Here is a 19,362-nt window from a genome sequence, read left to right as displayed (position 1 = left end):
TCATAATCCTTGATTTTTGGGGGGAAAAAAAGAAAAATGTAATATTCGTTTCTCCACTATTTTGACTTCTAGATTACATAGGATCATGATTCAAGTGGTTAAATCTACATTTTTCAGGAAATCCAATGGTGCTAATTAAAATCAGTGATCAATAGCACATATTTACATAACAATCTAGAATTGTAATATATAATTATCTGAAGAGACAGAGACAGATGATTTCTCGATTGCGTCATTTATTTACACAAACACAAACTAGACCAGTCTATACATCATTCTCACCATCATCATTGCTGTCACTAGCCAATGTATCTTGACAGTCATCATTTTGGCAGTCAGCAGTACACTGACATACTGTGTAGCTCCGTACAGGGTAGCCCCACTGATCTGCACGAACATCTAAGTGAAGAACAGTCTGCTTTACCATCTCAATGATTGCCTCTGGTGCTGGGAGGGACTCAGTTGTAACTGGTTTCACCGTCCATGTCCTTGTAGCCATTGTTGAGTGGGTCAAGGAACTCCTGCTGAGCAAAGGGTGGGTGGAAGCTTGTCCCCTTCTGCCATGTGTTTGCAGAATAGATGCCATCTCAGTTCAGGGATGTTTTCGATTTTGATCCCCTTTAAGTAAGTATGGTAAATGCAGTGCATACAAACTTAGCTACTGTAGTTAGTAGATCCTCTGTCACATCACTGGTTTGAGAAAGCATCTTCAGAGCCTCGAGGACATCATCACCAGCTTTGAGGTAGCTGTTCCACCAGGTAGGTTTGCCTATCCTAGAAAATCTCCCAGTGTTATCTGCTCCTGTAAAGGCATGAAATGCAGGCAAAGCTTTGGCTAGTCTGCACCCAGAATTTTCCATATTGGTGCCACTTCCAAAATCCTAGATGTCAGTGTACTGCTGACTGCCAAAATGATGAAGACTGTCAATATACATTGGCTAGTGACAGCAATGATGATAGTGAGTGATTTTCTGCAAACACAAGGTAGAAGGGGACAAGCTTCCACCCACCCTTAGGTGCTCTCAAGCAGCATGTTATCGCCCAAAAAGATAAAGAAAATCCATCTTTCATCGCCCCCCCGCCCACTTCGCCCGATCGCCGGCTCTCATAGACTTTCTTTATATTTTGGGCGATGTTGCCCGGCATCGCCCGAGAGTTGCCCGCTGTTAAAACGCAGGGTGAGAGTCCACATTGCTCAGCAGGAGTTCCTTGACCCACTCAACAATGGCTACTACAAGGACCAGGACGGCCAGCTGAAACCAGTTACAACTGAGTCCCTCCCAGCACCAGAGGCAATCATTGAGATGGTCAGATGTCACTGTAAAGCAGACTGTTCTTCACGTAGATGTTCGTGCAGATCAGTGGGGGACTGGATAAGTCCGACATCCCATTACTCCGACTACGTGGCTTTCGCGTGCGTTTAGGGTTAGGGTTAGGTATAGGGTTAGTAACCGTCGGAACAATGAGTCGTCGGAACAATGACACGGCACCGATCAGTGGGGCTACCCTGTACGGAGCTATGTCAGTGTACTGCTGACTGCCAAAATGATGAAGACTGTCAAGATACATTGGCTAGTGACAGCAATGATGATAGTGAGGATGATGTATAGACTGGTCTAGTTTGTGTTTGTGTAAATAAATGACGCAACCTTGTGTCAATGACAGAAATCATCTGTCTCTCTGTCTCTTCAAATAATCATATATTACAATTCTAGTTTGTTATGTAAATATGTGCTATTGATCACTGATTTTAATTAGCACCATTGGATTTCCTGAAAAATTTAGATTTAACCACTTGAATCATGATCCTATGTAATCTAGAAGTCAAAATAGTGGAAAAATGAATATTACATTGTTTCCCCCAAAATCAAGGATTATGACTAAATCTGTGCCATTGATCATTTGTGTGGAAATAATCTATGATTATGAAAGATAATTGTGGATTATTATTAATGAGATAGTAATGTACGTTGTTTCAAATGTCCTGTTGGAGAAAGTGGTGAGTTGGTCTAGTGGAACCTTAGCATAATAGACCCCCTGGTGAGCTAGCAGCTTCAAAGGGTTCCTTGCATACCAAGCGGGGGAAGGTTGTGAGATAAGAAACAATAGGTGGACAGGGCAGAAGGCCAGAGCTAGCCAGCCCTTGTGTGATAAGTAGCAGTACATGACTAAGCGCAAAGCCTTGTGGGTAACCAGAACTTCCTGTTGCTTAAGACCTGCCCTAAAGGCGGACCTCATGTGTGAAGTTGATATAATAGGCTGTCTGGGTACAGGACTTCAGATTCGGAAGGAACTGTGCCGTGGGTTACTCTGAATATGGGTTTTAAAGTAACTTACCGAGATCCTGCAAGAGAGTGAGAGACCAATAGTGAGTAACATTGTAATTTTGTACTTGTGATGTGTGCGTCTGATGTGAAGTCATATCCTTAATACTCTGTGTGTTATGTGCTTATTCTCTCTCTCTCAGGTTTTATTACCTAACCGTAGGTTAACTAACTAACCACTAACCTAACCACTAGTTGGTAAACTAACCGTTGGTTATTTATCCACTAACCGGTGCCTAAAGTGCTAACCGTTGCTAACTGGTAACTAAGTTTTAGACTAGATTATGTTTGTAATGTTTGTATAGTAAATAAAAACCATCAAAGACACCAGGTTTGAGTAATGTGCTTACAACTCTCTCCACTCTTCTTGAACCCTTTCAATGGGTCTAGCAATTGTAGCTTAGCTGCATCAAACGCAGAGAGTTTAAATGTTCATAGTAATTGATCGCTAGTGTGCCACCTAGTTTTAAGGATTGATTACATAGTCGTTTAACAGAGTTTAAATGTTCACAGTAATTGATCGCTAGTGTGCCAACTAGTTGCAAGGATTGATTACATAGTCGTTTAACAGAGTTTAAATGTTCACAGTAATTAAACCACTAGTGTGTCTAAAAGGGACAACTAGTGTCGAATGAATCACTTGAAAAGTTATAACCCGTGGTAGCCTATGAAAGTATTAGGCCCTGGAAGCGGATGATATAATTAAGTGATGCTGTGTTGTTGTAAAGATATGACACAGATAAAGCCGTGGTAGCCTATGTATAGGCGCTTGAAGCGGAACGTATAACTATACTGTCTCTTTAAGATGAGGAGTTAGTTGAAACAAAATAATACTATTTGGCCTGGTTATGAGACAGGTTTAAAAATAGGCTCACAAAACTAACGCTGGCTTAATGAACCAGTGCTAGTAGTGTGTGAACAAAGGGGACAAAGGGCCTCAACTAACACAGCAACAACCGAGAGGAGTCATCTGAACCACGGAGGCGAAGGGGGATACACGGAGCCGGCGGCCTACACAACGCTAGGACCGAGGCAGTAATACCGTACGGGCCCGAGGAACCTACCGGGAAGAGACTCACTATCAGGTTGCTATGAACAAAGCCCCACAGTTCTGCGAAGACCGTGGAGAACAAAGACTTTAGAGTGAAACGCTGCGTGCTAACTATTCTATTGTCTGAGCTAAGATGAGGAGAGGAGGAAGGAGCTAAGAAGCTAACCACAAGGTTTGTAGCTCAAGGCTACCGTTAAAGGTGTTTAGCGTTAAACCAGGGGTGGGTCCAGCAGTCAGCTATCTGTCCTGAGAGCTACCTTATAGCGTCACTACTTTACAGCAAGCCAAGTAGCTCTATTGTCTAGCATAAAAGCTAACTGCCACTTCTGGTGGGGGAGTAAAATTAGCATTGTCTTTGTTCACTTACAAGACAGTGCTAAGCTAATAATCTAATCATAGATGCTTGCTTTAAGCCGATTAGACAAACTTTAAAATAGTATTCATGGTTTAACTAGGCTTTAGCCACTGCAATATAGCTAAAAATTAGACTAAAAGACAGTGATTATGAGGTGATCTTATAATTGGGAGTTAAAGGCCATTGTGTACTGATAAGGGGTGGGGGAGGTTTTCTACCTCTAGTGTAATACCATGGTTAACCAGACTTTATGATAGACTAAAACTGTGAGCAACTAGATGGTTAGTTACGATAGCAGTGGATTAAGTCATCATTGTGGGTTAAATGCTATTATTTACTTTGGTAGAGCTAAATAAATCCTTCCAGTATTAATTAACAAAATAACTAAATGTGAATAGACCATTAACAGGCTTCTTGCATAGAATGCTACAGGGTGGGTGCTATTACAGGTTAAACACAGTGTTAATTAATTATTGTTGTTATGAGCTAAAGGCTGAACAACACTACTACTTGCCAAAAGAACTGACGATAGCTTTCACAGCCTATTGAATTAAGACTAACTAAAAAAGGCCTACCTAAAGCCTGTAGCCAAGCAGGCGAGGTAAAAAAGGGGAACATGGCAGAGTTAAGGAAAAGGTTGAGAGCAGCACAGTCAGAATTGGAGGTGAGAGAAATAGCGGCAGACTATCGGAGCAATAGGCCACCGCTTGATGAATATGGCTCAGAAGAGCTCCCAAAGTGTGAGGCAGCTCTGGCAGTCTTGATGGAAAAAGCTCAGTATATGGCCAATATCCTTTGTGATCTACCGACAGAAGAGATAAGTCCAGCGTTACATTGGTTCAGGGACGAATGTTTTAAAGTACTCGAAATGACTTTAAATTCTGTGCGAAGAGCCCGTCGTCCTGCCGACAAATCTGAGATACGCAACATAAAAGAGGCCTGTAAGCAGGTCTGGGTTGAGGCGGAACATGCGATCCAGGAAGAATATGGGTCCCGCTTCACACAGCCCGAATTGTGTGAATCCCCTGCTGTGAGGGAAGAGCGAATGACCTCCCCCACAGAGATAGCAGCAAAGCCCGTTGTACCTGGAGAGGGGGTTGGAATCACCAGTCCTACAGATAAGCCGGTCGCTGAAAAGGGGGGTCGGAATGTCACACCTACAGCTGGATCAACTGGGCCAGCAGTCCTCAGAGCCAACCCAGATGGCACCACTCCAGGGGGGAACGCAGGGTCCTGCCCGGGGGTCCCATTCTACGCTGCAGAGGGAGGTGAGAAAATTACTCCCACTGTACAAGCAGCCATCGCCGCTGCTGCCATGGAAGTCGTTCTAGATGCTTCCACTACTGCACCAGGAGACGACGCTGAGAAGGTTCCGGGGGGAACCGTGCCGGGAGTCAACGTCGCAGAGGAGTCGGCGGCCGAGGAGGGAGTGCCATCGGAGGTCGATGACTTCACAGAGGCGTCAATCGTGACAGCCACGGAGGAGGACCCACTCAACGCAGAGGGATACCATCCACCAGAGGCCGCAGGAGAGGCGCCGGCAAGGGCGTCAGAGGACGTCGTCACCGACCTACTCATAGCCGGGGAGGTCGTGACAGCTGGAGGAGAGGTCGTGACAGCTGCTGAGAAGGAGGTGCCATCAGACGGCGTTGCTGCTCCTGCAGACCAAGCTGCGGGCGCGGTGGAGCTGCCACTGGAGGTCGCGAGAGAAGCTGCAGAGGAGATGGTCGATGGAGCCGCGAGGGCGTCAGAGGACGTCGCCACCGAACCAATCAACGCTGAGGGGTGCCAGCCACTGGATGTCGCAACTGGAAATGCTGCACCAGGAGAGGCGCTGGCGAGGGCGTCAGAGGACGTCTACACTGATCCACTCATCGCGGAGGAGGTCCAGGGAGTAGCTGCTGGAGAAGGAGCCATGGCCAGCCAGCTGGGTGGTCCTACGGAGCCCCCGGGTAACCAAGGTAGCAGGCTACCTGCTGAAAGCGGCGTTTCCTCTGAGCCTCCAGTTCACAACGGTGGCAGGAGGCAAACCTTGGTTTGCAGACCAGTCGAGGTAAAATTATGCGGTGGCAGGCTACCAGCTGAAAGCGGCGTTTCCTCTGAGCCTCCAGTTCACAAAGGTGGCAGGCCTGGGAGCAGGCGACAAGCCAAAGGCAGACCAGAGTCTGTCCGAGATCGGGGGCTGGGCGCCAACCCAGCACCCCCAAAACCACTCAGAAGGAAGTCTGAGTGGGTGTGGCCTGACATGCGAGCGCCCGCTCGGAAAGAGAGGGGCGGGGTGCTACGTCAGGTCATTTCGGTTCTTACCGCCAGGATCCAGGCAAAGAGAATGCTTCGTCCTGGTGGGGCTGGAATAATTAGAAAAAAGAAGGTGAAGATAAAAGATAAGCCTTCTTCACCCTCTGCGGAGGGGAGCAAAGCCCCACGCTCTTTCTTGGCAGCGGCCAAGAAAAGCCCGCAGCTGGGTGCTGCTGGAAAAGCAGTCCCACTGGCGGTTGGTGGTGCCAGCAACGTGACACTGGCGAACGAACTGACATTCCTCGCTGCTACCCTCGGCGAGGAGCAGCGCTGCCAAGAGGCAGAGTCCATGTGAAAGCGACCCTAGTGACTGGACTGGTTCAAGCCTGTGCGGCTTGACTCACAGGTCTATCCAGTTATTGGCTGGGACAGTGGTACGCAGTGCGGACGAGAAGCGAAAAGACACCATACGAGGTGTCTAAAAAATCGAAATGTCTTATTTGAGCGACTGTTTACATAGGAATTTCGAGATATACTTTGTAAATGAATGTATCATTTCTAGGATTTGCAATATTACCACAGAAGAAATAACTTAACGCATAATGAAATGTATTAAGCTACTTGTAACTTCCAAAACTATGCCACTAAGTTCAAAATGCAAACAATGGTTGGAAGGTTCTTCCGCCCAACAAAATATATTCTTTACTGATGTTTGACTCATGATCTGAGTAACCAAACCGTTTGAATTATTATTTGTTGATTGTATAAGAAGCATTTTTGTATGTGTGCTTGAAGTTTAAGTTAAGGTTTCTTAAGGTGAAATTGTAGATCAACTATTTTAATAATCTTTTAACCCTTTTGCCCAAATTACAATGTCAGTTACCATGGCAACATGCCCTAAAATAGGACATTGATTTAGTGGGAGGAGAGAAGAAAAGACAAGACACGTGGGTGTCAAACAAATGGGCCCTGGAGGGTTCATGCTTAAATGTAGATAATAACTACAATTAAAGTTAATTTGTCCTGGGATTTAGGAAAAGATCTCAGGGATAAACTAGTGGAAAAGAATTGTTGCTAAATTAAATTGGTCATGATTTACTATGAAGTAAAGTCAATTTGAGATCAAATATTAGCCACAATGTCCAAAAAGTATTTCAAACAAATTGAGAACATTAAGTTGAACTGTTAATTGTTTCAAAATATGGGTTTGGAGCCACTTAGAGACAATGTGTGAAATGTGTGTTGAAAATGTAATCTGTATGAGTATGGGATCAGAGCAGTTTACAGAGAGCCATACTAAACAATTGTTTTACCGAGCCGTTATCTAAAGAGCCAAAAAAGCTCACGAGGAGTGTTCTGTGTGTGTCCTGGATCTAGATCAGACACACAGGTGGCAGGTGTGGAAATAATCTATGATTATGAAAGATAATTGCGGATTATTATTAATGAGATAGTAATGTACGTTGTTTCAAATGTCCTGTTGGAGAAAGTGGTGAGTTGGTCTAGTGGAACCTTAGCATAATAGACCCCCTGGTGAGCTAGCAGCTTCAAAGGGTTCCTTGCATACCAAGCGGGGGAAGGTTGTGAGATAAGAAACAATAGGTGGACAGGGCAGAAGGCCAGAGCTAGCCAGCCCTTGTGTGATAAGTAGCAGTACATGACTAAGCGCAAAGCCTTGTGGGTAACCAGAACTTCCTGTTGCTTAAGACCTGCCCTAAAGGCGGACCTTATGTGTGAAGTTGATATAATAGGCTGTCTGGGTACAGGACTTCAGATTCGGAAGGAACTGTGCCGTGGGTTACTCTGAATATGGGTTTTAAAGTAACTTACCGAGATCCTGCAAGAGAGTGAGAGACCAATAGTGAGTAACATTGTAATTTTGTACTTGTGATGTGTGCGTCTGATGTGAAGTCATATCCTTAATACTCTGTGTGTTATGTGCTTATTCTCTCTCTCTCAGGTTTTATTACCTAACCGTAGGTTAACTAACTAACCACTAACCTAACCACTAGTTGGTAAACTAACCGTTGGTTATTTATCCACTAACCGGTGCCTAAAGTGCTAACCGTTGCTAACTGGTAACTAAGTTTTAGACTAGATTATGTTTGTAATGTTTGTATAGTAAATAAAAACCATCAAAGACACCAGGTTTGAGTAATGTGCTTACAACTCTCTCCACTCTTCTTGAACCCTTTCAATGGGTCTAGCAATTGTAGCTTAGCTGCATCAAACGCAGAAAGTGCGATTTGCTACAAAATTGAACAATTTGTAAATATTTTTAATTAGCACCATTGGATTTCCTGACCCTAAAAATGTAGATTTAGCCACTAGAATCCAGATCCTACGTAATCTAGAAGTCGAGATATTGAAAAACGAATATTCAAAGGTCGCCATTTTGCAAAATCCAAGATGGCCACCATATTGGCTTCTGCGCAAATGGAATCATGGATTTTCTGATTTGTTATACTCTGAAGTTTCCAAAAATGTATAGTTTTCCTAAAATTTGAACGAAATTACATATAGAGCTGGACTATTTGGGAAATGGTCTGAAATAAGGTAAAGTTTACATTTAAGGCCTAATTTCAACTATTACTATACAACTTGTTGATGTCATATGGCATAAACAAAGGGTAAATCTAGCTGGTTCAAATCATCATGCATTGTTAGCATTATTTTAAAAACAAATTCAAAGCATTATTTTATTTACTTTATCTTATTTATTTATTTATTTATCACACGCACGCACGCACGCACGCACGCACGCACACACACACACACACACACACACACACACACACACACACACACACACACACACACACACACACTTCCTGTCTGTCTGTCTGTCTGTCTGTCTGTCTGTCTGTCTAGTAGACTCTCTACTGAGTTAACTCCTCATTTAGAGTCAATTTTAGTGACTATCTACAGTAGCTCTGTAGATAAAGGTATTTTTGTTGCAGAACTGATTGTTTATGACAATATAATGAATAGCTGTAGAAAATAGTCTCTTGTAAGTTTGAAGCCTCAAGTTGTCCACTGCCCACGCCTTATTCTCATCGTGTTTAGGCACAAACACACATCATTTTGAAACAGACCTGTCCAGTCCCTGAGCCTAAAGCATGGGGTTATGAACTCTGATGGCTCAGATTACACTGACAGCAGGGCAAAGCAAAAAGCACCAGTGGTGTAAAGTTACTAAGTACATTTACTCAAGTACTGTACTTAAGTACAATTTTTAGGTATTTTTTACTTTACTGGAGTATTTCCAATTTTCAGTACTTTAACTTCTATTCCACTACATCTCGGAGGCAAATATTGTACTTTTACTCCACTACAATTAACTTTAGTTAGTTACTTTGCAGACAGGGCTGTATTAGCCATTGGGCCGCCGGGGCCGTGGCCCCCAGGGCCCTGGGCTGTTAGGGGCCCTTCGATGGAACTGGACCGCGCGGCCATCGACAATTTACTAAAATCAAATGTATAGGTTAATCAAATATCAAATGTGTGGGCCCCTCTGTATTTACAGCAGTGATTCTCGCTGGGTTTGAGGCCCTTCAAGGGCTCTTGGGCTCCAAGGGCTCCTGGGGCCCTTCCATATATGATGGAGTATGATATTTCATATCATACACACCATACCTGTAAATTTCACTAGCAATGAAATTGCTAGTGAAATGAAATGCAGACATAAATGTTATGCTAGTGTCTGAATGGGAAAACCTTATTTCTTTATTTTTGCTTTAAAAAAATAAGACAATAATTTTGCATTACGATTCTGCACTTAATTTGTTTACATGGTTATTTTGTGCACCACTGAATGAGCTTTAATATTTATATTTTGTTTTGATCCCACGCTGCACTAACTTGTGATAAGTGAAAAAAAATAAGCTATATTCATGTTGGATACTGTCATTTAAATACAAAAATAACCTTAAGGGACAACTTGAATATGTTTTTTAATACGGGACAACCCTAATTGGCCTCATTGAATATCACTGACAGCTCCTTTAAAATAACATTTACACCAATTTGTTACAATCCATTCATTAGTTAAAGCAGGTGTTTACACTGTGGGTGCTTTACAGTGGTGGAAAAAGTACTCAATGTTTTATTTTTATTTAAGTAAAAGTATCGATACTGCAATGAGGAAGTACTCTGTTACAAGTAAAAGTCTGGATTTCAAAATGCACTTGGGTAAAAGTACAAAAGTATTGGTATTCAAATGTACTTAAAGTACCAAAAGTAAAAAATACTAAAATGTTTGAAAATAGCAGATCTACAAGCTCACAACGCGCCGCTATGCGACGCATTGAGAGCTTGTAGATCGGCTATTTTCAAATAGCCTATGTATAAAATACGGCTAAAGTGGTTAATGTATGTTTCCTAATATAATAATTTATATCTGGATTAACCCTGCAAGGGCCCTGGGGCCGCCAATTTTTCAGGCCCCCCTAAAAGAAAGATTTGAAAAAATATGCTTTTATTTTATTTTATTTTTCTTATAATTTTTATCCCACGATTTTGTAACCCTTATTTTTCACCCGGTGCCAATTTTCTAAGTGATCCTGGGCACTACACTCCCCTCACCAGCCTAGGGAGGCCAGGGCCGAGCTCATGCCTCCTTCAATGCATGAGAGCCAACTGACCTTCTTGTCACCTGACAGGGGGGAGTTTCCCTGGTTGGACGTAGCGCGTGGAAGGAACCATAGACTGTATAAATGAGATGGACAAACCCCCTCCGCTGCTTTCTACAGACCGAAAACGAAGCCTTTGCTGCAAGACTGTAGGTCCGCCATCTTTCAATACGCGTCAGAATGAGTTCAGACCATTATTGGTTGGGTAACTTGTCAATCAAGAGCGGGGGGCGGGGAATGAATGCTATTGGTTGTGTAGCATGTCAATCAAATCATCCCGCCCCTCCTAGAGAATAGCCTACTTTATCGTCAATTTTATAATAAATAGAACCATAATTTAGCAAAACGCATATCCTGATGATTGAAAGGAGACTTTAAACTAGCGACTGGAAGCATATAGAATTTATGACAATTTTTATTACAGTAAGAAAATCTAGTCTAAAGTTTGTCAAAAAACCCATTCACTTGCGCTAAAATAAATTCTTTCTGAACTCACAGGTCGGCGCAGGGTAAAACAGCGCCACTCTGGCCATTTTGTCGGCCTCATCGTAAATATCTCAGCCTTGCCCCTTGGAAGGAACACGTTATTCCAACCAGTTCCCTTCCCCTCCATCAGGCGCCCCGGCTGTCATGGGGGAGGAGTTTAGTGACCAGGATTACTACATGTTTTTGTGAGGGTATCAACTACCCGCAGGGCTTGAGTCTACAGCCATGCAATTTGACTGGAGACACCATGTCTCCAGTCGGTCTCCAGACGTCAGGGGGGCCCCCTTGTCTCCAGTCGCCCCCCTCATAGACCTCCATTCACTCTCCAGTCTCCAGAGGCCCCCACCTTCCTGAAAATGTCTCTTGTTTGCCTGTCCCCGCCCCCTTCACTCTCTCTGAGTTTCTCAACGGCAGCCATCTTTGTTTACATTTAGATGGACAGGAACACTCTATGCTTTTTAATTCATTATAGACCCCCACCACCAAACAATGATGGTCCCTTGGTGCTGGTTAGGACCCAATAACATTTCGATTTTATGTTTTATATGTTTTTGATGGCGTTAAGGCCTGGATTTGGACATCTCTTCCACAGCCTTGAGCAGCCAGAGTTGCCAGACTCTGCGAGAGAATCGAGCAACAAGGTCTGGGAAAACAAATCCCAAAAGAAGTGACTATATGGGCCACAGGAGCCCCCACGGATGGTCTCTTTGTGCTGGTTGGGACCCAACAACGTTTATATTTGATGTTTTATATGGTTTTGATGACATCAAGGGGTGGATTTTTACATCTCTGTCACAGACTCCTGTCACAGCCAGCGTTGCCAGGTTCTGTGAGAGAAACGAGTGACTGGGTGTGAGCCCTTTTAAACCCACTGTATACATAGTCAATTTGAAAATAGCAGATCTACAAGCACACAACGTGTCACATCATGACGGATTGTGAGCTTGTAGATCTGCTATTTTCAAATAAATCTTGGGGGACATAATAAAGGCAAGCAGACCTCGCTGCAAGCATTGGTGAGAGCTTATGTCAGACAGCAGCATCAGCAGAAGAAGACAGGTAAGGTGCCTTGTAAACAGATGTTTAATGTCTCCAATTGTGCTAATAGGACATAATCATTGATCATTATATACCCCTTAGTCCCTAAGGAAGACCAGATTTTTTTTTATTGAATATGATTTTAAAATGGTCTTTGTTGAAAGGAGGAAATGCTAACAAAATGTAGCGCGTTAGCATCGTTTATTTAAAGAGGGGTTTAAAGGCTCTATGGGACAGTTTATAACATGGTAAAGCAAACAAATGTATGCTCAGATAACCTGGTGAGTTGCTGAACACAGTGGATTCATTATTAGCTCAATCTGTGATGTTATAAGTGTGTACTGGGCTGTCTGTAACCTGTAGCTTAAGGGCTATTTTCAAATAGCTGATGTAGGGTTTATAGTGGGCTGAAAGCTGCTTAAAGCTAACAAACAGTCCATGCTAGACACATATCATTATTCACAGAACATCACTGATCACCAGCCTCGATTTTATATTTCATATTATTTAAAATATGTTTAGCTTTGTTTATTATATAGCAGTTTGAGGGAAAGAGCTCTAGCTCCGTTTTTGTACTGTTATTTAACATGACAGTTTAATGTTTTGTGGTCATGAGTCAAGGTGTGTTGGTCAACACATGTTTACCTCCATCTGGGTTGTGTGGGTTTGTAAACTGCTCAGTGTAACATGCATGATTTTATACAACCCAAATGCTAAATGAGGAGAAATCAAATTAGTGATTGACTGTTTCAGACAATGTAATGTATTGTAGATGTTGATTCTAATCACTGTATCTGAGCTGTTTATTTATGTCTATTATGTCTATTTTTCTGGGGACCCCAGTACAGTTCATCAGTACAGTTATTTTAATAATATGATACGGCAGTGGTTCTCAAAGAGAGGGTGTACAAATGGAACCAAATGGACCCATGAGGGTCCAGCTTGTAGATCGTCTACTTTTGAATTGGAATCCTGAAAAGTAACATTTTTATTGAATTCCTAATGCATTTATTTATACTTATGTCAACTTTATGAACTTAAATACAAATACATTGGACATAAAAAAGACAATAGTATTTTAATACCAGTCATTAAGCGACTAATATAGACTGAAGTAATTAAGCGCGTCATGTTTGCATGTTTGTAATTGTAAACAGCTGAAATCAATAATATATCAGTATTCCGATATTAACCTGCAGACCGCATGTGGCCCCGGGCCGCCAATTGCCCATGTATGCTATAGATATTAACACATTTTTCATGTAGTTTCATGTTCATCAGTACAGTTATTTAACATGACAGTGTGGTGCTAAAGCTGCAGTGGAAATCCAGCTCTTAGAGAACCACTGTGATATCCCCTGGTGTGTGTTCATATTATTTTAGATATTAAATGATATGCAGGCAGCAGGCCTGAAAGCTGTTCAATACATGTTCATCCTGTGTGCTGTTGCAGTGGTTCTCCAACCTTTTCATGTCAAGGACACAAAATGAATATGTTTTTGACCATTTGAAGATTTTTTGAAAATAGCCAATCTACAAGCTTGTAGATCGGCTATTTTCAACCAGGTGATAAAAGGTTTAAAGTGGCTATAATGTCGTCACCTTGCTAAACTAATGGCCTAAGTAATTTTTTGAGGAAAATTATATTTTTGCCTAAGTCAGCTCCTCATGACACTGGCCACCTCTGGTAAAATCGCCCATCTCCTAATTGAAAAGGATCATGCTGTTCACTCCCTTTTAGTATAATGGCCTAACTCCCTAGTGTGACTTAGGACAAAATAGGCCTTTTTTTTGGCCTAAGTCACATGGTTTTGTGAGGCCAAATTATTTACTGATTTCGGACTTTTTTTCTTCTTTTGGCCTAAGTCCGATTTAAACCTATTTAAACCTATTTAAATCTCTTATGTTACATAACTGACAGACTGTGTTATTTCTATTTAAATAGTCATAATTTGTTATAAACATTTTGGGTGAAATGATTAAGAAATATCATATAGTTTTGTTTTGGATCAGTTTTTTATTTTTCCTGAAAAATGTTTAAAAAATGACATAGGCCATTAGTTTAGCAAGGCGACGATGTGTAACATGGATTATAGGCCAAATGATACAGCAGAGGAAATGGTGAGAAATCAAATGAGTGATTGGGATTTTAAAGTATAGATTGCTGTCCCAGAGGTAGAAAATGTTCAAATAGGGGTCCTTGAAATGAAAAGGTTTGAGAACCACTGTGATAGGGGATATGCATTCATATTATTGTCTCCGCCAGAGAGTATGTTTTGCACCCTGTCCGTCCGTCCGTCTGTCTGTGACCAGCTAATCTCCAGGACCGTTGGCATGATCGCAGCGAAACACATGGGCCTGTTATAGCGCCACCAGGAGGCCGCTTTTTGCACACAAAAAAAATTGACAGTACTCCTACAGATTTTGTCCAAACGTCACGTTAATCTGTACACAGTATATAGTCATTAAACAAAACGTGTCTTTCAGATTTTCACTATCATCAGTGTTTCCTTAATTCATGTTTTTTGTTTACACATGATTTTTTTCTATTGATATATTGCATTCATGTTCATGGGTATTTTCAGACATTTAACCACCTGTGAGGGGTTGTGAGCTTGTAGATTGGCTATTTTCAAATAGATGATGTATATAGGGTTTATAGTGGCTAGCTGATTTTTATACTATATAAAATCTGAGAATCACTATGCTATTGTATAGTGTGATTACAGCTTTACTAAAGGAAAGCTGTGTGGGTAAAGCCAGGTTATTCATATCTTTTCATACATTTTCATGCAAGTAAGGGCATGGTGTGAACATGGCAAACAAACACTGGTAGTAGGTACTCCTGGTTTCTGCTGGGAACAGGGTTCGAGTCCCTGCAGCGCTGTGCTTACTGTTTCACCGTTGTCCTGTTATATAATGATAATAATAATGAATTGCATTTTTATGGCGCTTTTCTAAGTACTCAAACTTACTCAAAGTGCTTTACAATGGTTCATTGATTCATACAGGGAGGGGACATTGGGAGGTGGAGCGGCGAACAGTCGACGCCAGCGTCCCCACTTTTCCCACATTCACACACCAATGGTGGCAAGCTAGCGCCGACCGAATCATTGGAGGCAGTGTAGGGTTCAGTGTCTTGCCCAAGAACACTTCGACATGTGGACAGGAGGAGGAGCCGGGACTCGAACCGCCGACCCACGGATCATTGGACAACCTGCTCTACCTCCTGAGCCACAGCCACCCCAATATGTTTACATAAAATGTTAGCACTCAATTCATAGACCTGAATGCACTTTTAATTATAGTACATCAAGCAGGTAGCCCTGTGATTACATCTTTATAGCACATGGTTGCATTACAGTGCAACCACAATGTGATTACGTTCTTATTCACAATGCAACGTTTTTTGTACTCCAATGTCATGGTGTATTGGTCAGCACAGTGGATTAATATTTCGATCGATCTGGGATATGTTAAAGTTGTGCAAAACTGTGGTCAATGAATTGCCTCTTCAGCTAGATCAAACAGCAGTCACTTATAACTGTTGAGACTCCTAGAACATTAAGACGTGTTGACATGGATAGCTTTGTGTCTAATAACATCTCTGTGTTAATGAATGGGGTATGAGCATTATGTCATACAGTGTAGATTGTAGATCGGACCATGTCGTACAGTACACGGTCTACAGACCATGTACTGTAGACCATGTCGGTCTACAGTACAACAAACTATTAAGATGTTTGTGATTACAACATGTACTGCTTGGTGTTATGTTTAAAGTAAAGTAGGCCTTGCACAAGCCCGGGATCGAACCCAGGACCTTTTGACCATGTCATGTGTAAATGACATGCAAATGGTCCAAACAGGGACTAATGCTAATCTGATCCCTCCCACATTGACTGGAGAAACCTCAGCCAATCGCTGGCCTCAAAGAATGCACTACGGTACGGCTCATCCCCCTGTCAGGGGGGAGGAGTTTAGTGACCAGGATTACTACATGTTTTTGTGAGGGTATCAACTACCCGCTGAGAGACACGGGGAGAACATGCAAACTCCACACAGAGTGGGCCCTTTCGCCAACCCCACCTAGGGTATGGGCGCTGATGACGCGGAGGAGGACACACGCCCCCAGCGCCCACATCGTGCCCGGTGGGAATTGAACCCAGGACCTTCTAGCTGTGAGGCGACAGCGCTACCGACTGCGCCACCGTGCCCTCCGATATGCATGTATTTATTTAGGGGGGGGGGGGGGGGGGGGTGCTAGTGAAAGTTACAGGTAGGGTGTGCATGATATGAAATCCTTAATCATATTCCATCATATATGAAAGGGCCCCAGGAGCCCTTGGAGCCCAGGAGCCTCAAACCCAGCGAGAATGACTGCTTTTTGCTTTGCCCTTGTCAGTGTAATCTGAGCCATCAGAGTTCATAACCCCAGGCTCTAGCCTGGGGTTATGAACTAGGCTCAGGGACTGGACAGCTCTGTTTCAAAATGATGTGTGTTTGTGCCTAAACACGATGAGAATAAGGCGTGGGCAGTGGACAACTTGAGGCTTCAAACTTACAAGAGACTATTTTCTACAGCTATTAATTATATTGTCATAAGCAATCAGTTCTGCAACAAAAATACCTTTATCTACAGAGCTACTGTAGATAGTCACTAAAATTGACACTAAATGAGGAGTAAACTCAGTAGAGAGTCTAGGTTGGATCTCTACATTCAGAGTGTTTCCTGTAAATGGTGTGTTACTAGTAGAGAGAGACAGACAGACAGACAGAGAGAGAGAGAGAGGAAGTGTGTGTGTGTGTGTGTGTGTGTGTGTGTGTGTGTGTGTGTGTGTGTGTGCGTGCGTGCGTGCGTGCGTGCGTGCGTGCTTGCGTGCGTGTGTGTGTTTTAAATAGTGAAAGAGTGAATTATCTCATAGTATACCATACCACCGGCTTTGAATGCTATCAATGCATTGTGGTGCCCCATACAGTCATACAGTTATATTATAAACATTTGTATTGTTTCCAGCTAGCCTTACCTGCTGAATTCAGCTCAACACATCAAGTTAAAGAGTCAGTAGGTTCTGTCTGTAGTCTGATAGTTGTTCAATGTCTTGTTGTTGTTTTGTCAAAGCTTTAGATGTCAAAGTAAAGTCCTTGTTTGAAGTTAATAGCTGGTAAATAAAGTGTTTCTATCAGTGAAAACACTGAGGTGTGTCTTCCTGATTTAAACAACAATTGAGCTGAGCTGAGAGAGAGAGAGAGAGAGCGAGCGAGCGAGCGAGAGAGAGAGAGAGAGAGAGAGAGAGAGCTGTGTGGCTGAAGCCAGACCAAACACCACAGAGTCTTCATGCCTTGGCATGTATGCAATTCACAGCAGAGCCATATCAGGAGAGTTGCGTCACTTCATCGGGTAAGGTCTTCTACAGAGCCTTCTATTGGCCAATAGTGACAAAGCCCTGAACTGGTCTAACGAAAGTCTAATGTAACTTCCTTAAGTTGGGCGGTACTTCCTTTAATTCTGCTTCAGCACAGAGAGAGAGAGAGAGAGAGAGAGAGAGAGAGATCGACTGAATGACACACTTCAACCCGCCCCCAAAAATCTTACACAAAAATATTGAGGACAAAACATATTGTAGGGTGGGAAAAACTGATTAAATGGTCTAAATTTTTCATACATAGTTCACTGGCTTTTTTAAAATATTTTTTTAAACATGTTTTCAGCCATTACTTTTTAATATGTACAGTATAATTTAGAAACACATAGTTGCACTGAGCAGAAGAACATTTGTGTTCACACACACACACACACACACACACACACACACACACACACACACACACACACACACACACACACACACACACACACACACACACACACAGATCATCTATTATTTGATGACTTTTAATTGAAGATAGGAGCCGGTATAATGAGATTATCTTCTTCCTGCTCCTTTTCATTTGTGGAATGTGTAAAAGAAAAAAAGGTAAATGAATGTAATCATGTAAAGCCATGAATTGAATGAATAAAGATGGAATGAAATTGATGTATCCCAAAGAAAGCCAAGCAATTAATGGATTAATTCTCACCCGCTGCCTTCACGTCAGAATCCTCTCGCTGGGTTTTCTGAATGGGAATAGAACGTTCTTTTGTAGAGGAGAGCGACTGAGGTTACAGCTGTGCTGATAGAAGGTATAGGGTTAGGGAACTGATGAGCAAATGACTATCAACTTCTATGATGAGGTTTTTATGCATTTGATGTCGACACCCACAGATAGTTCAAGCCCACGGTATTGGGAACTGCTCCAGATCAGAGGGTGTTTTACTCAGCCTGTGTCTTTAGAAAGGTCACGTATATATCTATGGAGGGCATCCAGTGGTGGAAGAAGTACTCAGATATTTTACTTAAGTAAAAGTAGCAATACCACAATATGAAAATACTCTGTTACAAGTAAAAGCCCTGTGTTCAAATTGTTACTTGAGTAAAAGTACAAAAGTATTGGCATCAACATATACTTAAAGTACCAAAAGTAAAAGTACTAAAATGTTTGAAAACAGCAGATCTACAAGCTTGCGACGTGACGCGTTATGAGCTTGTAGATCGGCTTTGTTCAAATAGTCTATATATAAAATAAAATAGAATATAATAATGTATATCTGCAAACTAAAGTTTTCAAATAATTGTAATGGAGTAAAAGTACAATATTTGCCTCTAAGATGTAGTGGAGTAGAAGTAAAAGTACATTTTGGAAATACTCTAGCAAAGTAAAAAGTAACTCAAAAGTGTACTTAATTACAGTACTTAACACATTGAGTGCCAGTTTTTTTTTTAAACAGGGTACAGTCAGTGCCTGGATTTTTAAGCTTTCTGGCTCAACTTTCAAGGACCACAGAATATTCTGTGCTATTCCTATGTAAACACCAAATATCTGAGTTAAGTGAGTTGATAGCATGTTCTGTTTTTGAGATATTGGCTGTTGAATACAGCTTGATTTCACCAAAAACAGCACTTTTTATTTAGAATCAGAGCTATGGCCATTTTAGTAAATCTTTTTTTTCACCTTTTTTTTTCCAAAAATGTGAAAATTAATTTGACATTTATTTTTGCCTTCAGTGACAGTAGTCATCTCAATAGTAGTTGCTTTAGAGAAATAAAAATAAACGCTTTTGAAAATACTTTAGTGGTTTGTTTTCACTCCTATGGGTAATTTCAAGTGCATCTAGTTCAGCTAATTTCAAATAACAAT

At 42.0% G+C, this 19,362-nt stretch overlaps 1 protein-coding gene across 1 annotated transcript in view; it reads right to left on the bottom strand.

Annotated features, from left to right (window-relative positions):
- Window positions 1–17,449, bottom strand: part of LOC311058213 (receptor-interacting serine/threonine-protein kinase 3-like) — a 40,395-nt gene extending 22,946 nt beyond the window's left edge. The window contains exon 1 of the mRNA XM_084075578.1: window positions 17,151–17,449. The gene's annotated coding sequence lies outside the window, so the exon portion shown is untranslated. The remainder of the gene's footprint in view (window positions 1–17,150) is intronic.
- Window positions 17,450–19,362: the final 1,913 nt, after the last annotated feature.

The sequence above is a fragment of the Gymnoscopelus microlampas genome (assembly GCF_963454915.1).
Source record: "Gymnoscopelus microlampas genome assembly, chromosome: 13".
Lineage (NCBI taxonomy): Eukaryota > Metazoa > Chordata > Actinopteri > Myctophiformes > Myctophidae > Gymnoscopelus > Gymnoscopelus microlampas.
The sequence above is the reverse complement of the archived record's forward strand: the minus strand, read 5'-3'. Positions and strand labels throughout refer to the sequence as shown.